The sequence below is a fragment of the Saccostrea cucullata genome, unplaced genomic scaffold (genome assembly GCF_032062105.1).
Source record: "Saccostrea cucullata isolate Sc308-1 unplaced genomic scaffold, CSIRO_AGI_Scuc_v1 ctg3479, whole genome shotgun sequence".
Taxonomy (NCBI): Eukaryota; Metazoa; Mollusca; class Bivalvia; order Ostreida; family Ostreidae; genus Saccostrea; species Saccostrea cuccullata.
The window spans coordinates 17092-19840 of NW_026932401.1; the positions used below are offsets into that span (position 1 = coordinate 17092).

Below are 2749 nucleotides of genomic sequence, written 5' to 3' on the forward strand. Positions count from 1 at the left end.
AGAGCAAAAACCTGGTTGGTCCACCAGAAAATTCGAAAATCTTCATGTAACTCAAAGATCAACTAATTTGTCTCTAAATATAGAAAGTCGTTTGGTGGACTCACCAACCTGTAGAAAAACAAATTCCTAGGTTTCCTTAATTTCACTCACAAATACTTGGTGGACCCACCAAAAACAAACCGAATACTTGAATGATTTACATTATATTATCAGCATTGCCTAATTTTTTAAAGTGGGGAGTTTGGTGGGTCCACCAAAACATTAATCAAAGAAACATTTGTAGATTTCAATTACAATGACTAAGTTCCTTTCTATATTACATGAACAAAAAGTTGGTGGATTCACCAGAAAACGTCGAAAATATACATCTTACACTCTCTTTACTTTTTGTTGACACATTCGCAATTCAATAATAAGTGGAACTATGAACATGTGATTAAATTACTTATGAAATACAATTTCAAAGATTTGTATACATGTGTATACATTTTCAAAACAAATGTGAATCCTCCAGTAAAGGCAAAATGTTATATAAACATTATAAAAATTACCCGGTATTTACCGTTTTATTTGCCTGCTAATAAAGAGAAGAAAAAACAAATCTTTCCTTGATTTTTTAAACAAAAAAATACTTAGTTTGTTTCTTTAACTGCCCTACGATTTTGGCGATTTTCCGTGTCTGCACCTACTGTATTACACGTTCTGCAATGGGATGCGTATCCGAGCATGACACTTAAGCAAACTACTACCATCGGAGTCCAAAATATATTATTGGACTAACTATTTCAATTTAATTTATCCCTTCATGAATTTTTTTACTGAAGCAATCAAAATACACTAACTCTAGTTCTCTAAAATACACACATAGTAAGCATTAGGAATGAATGCTGCACAAGTAAAAGTGTCAACCATGAGAATTAACACCATTAAAAATAATTTTTAAAAAAGCAAAACCTTTAAAAATAGATAATGAATTCATCATCAATAGACTATGTAGTCATTCCAAATAGAGTTTAAAATTATACATCCAAGTCCAACACAATCACAATCGCAAGAGTTGATATAATACATTTTTATCCCTAACATTGATGTCCCTTTTCACATCTATGGTATGGTTTGCAAGAGCTAAGGCCCGAATTACATGTACTGACTTTTTGCAAATTATGTTTGGAAGGTGGTATTCCTTTTCCAGTTGGTTTGTCTTCTGATATGAATTTTCTTTAACACGTTTTAGCCATCCTTTCATAATTAAACTGTTGAATATGTAATTCACCTTGATTTTTCTTGAGTAAAAGTACAAATTTTGCTTATAAATGTTAAAACTATCATCACAATATAACATCGGTGATATCTTGTTTAACACTTTTTTCTGGTCTCTTTACAATAGTATTTTTAGACATCTCCGTTTTTCTGTTTCTAATCCTGAGACATCTTGGTACGTAGTTGCAGTAATGCTGGACTTATCACCATCATCTTATGCCCTATGATAAAAGTAAATGTACAAATTCCGTGTATGGTGCACAAAATTTTAATGTTTTATTTTTTTATACATTTTATAGAATTTCATATTTTAGACAATCAAGTGAATTCAATTTAAGTAAACAGAATTTGAGAAAGAGGCCCAAAGGCCACATTGCTAATATCAGATTAAAGAATTAAATAAGAAAGCTTTCCTGGCATTTTTTTTTTCAATTGCATTGCCCAGACCCTAGGCAGATGCTTTGAACATGTTTGTATCTACATCTCCTGAGGATACTTTTCAATATTTTTTTTTCTAATTTCGGCTTTTCTAGTCTAAGATTTTAAATAAAATATCCTGATATTTCTTCCTTGCATAACTTTGATATACTGTTATAACCGCACACTACCGACAGGGGTATGATTTGGAAAAACTTGAGATAACCTTACATTATATTTTCGTAAACCTAATATTAAAAGTAATGTACAAAAGCTTTTAAGTGAAGATGACGGAAGATTATGTAACCATATAATGTACGTGTACAAATATTAACGCATTCAATTTGTACTTGCAAAGTTTTTGCTTCGGGAGGGGGGGGGGCTACAAAATTAACTTGACAGAGAAAGGACACAAATAAAACAGGAAACCACATGCTGATCTTCATAAAATTATAAACCCATTTTGTACTTGTACCTTTTATTTATCTTGATACTTTAAAACATGATCTTCACTGCATCAACAAACTATCCATCAAGACAGAGACATAATTATTCTTCATATTACCTATCTCACTTTCAAAATAAATGCGACTTACCATTGTAACTGTTGTAAAGCCAATATATATTCGTCTTCTGCAAGCCTTATGGTCAAATAAAATCCTTAGATCTATCATCATTCAGCACATGTTCAGGTAGATGTCTATTGCAACATATTCCATTATTAAAAAGTTTATAGTTGCATACACTTTATCTTCCATGCTTAATATAAACAATGTCATGCACAGATACTTCCTGCTACATGCATAATTCCAACACCATTCGGCAATCCTCGGCTGACTCCGCTACGCTCCATTCAGTCATGTGCAAGGTACAAGCCATCCGAGGAACTCCGAGTGTTCCAACTCTCATTCGTTTCAAATTATAATGTTGTAACACGCGCGGGCTTAGATTGGTAATGCATGTCTCTATCCTGCGTGGTGTATCGCGCATATCAGACAGTCAAGGTCAGTCTATCGCGGACTCTGATGGTCAACAGTGATTTAAATTCTTGTTTAAGTTATTGGTATTATTT

The 2749-nt window shown here is 32.6% G+C and overlaps 1 long non-coding RNA gene across 1 annotated transcript; it reads right to left on the reverse strand.

The window, feature by feature from the left end:
• Positions 1-554: 554 nt before the first annotated feature.
• On the reverse strand, positions 555-2542 carry LOC134235031 (uncharacterized). The gene is made up of 2 exons (XR_009985314.1): positions 2274-2542; positions 555-1481 (listed from the first exon to the last, which is right to left on the reverse strand). It is a non-coding gene; the product is annotated as an uncharacterized LOC134235031 (long non-coding RNA).
• Positions 2543-2749: the final 207 nt, after the last annotated feature.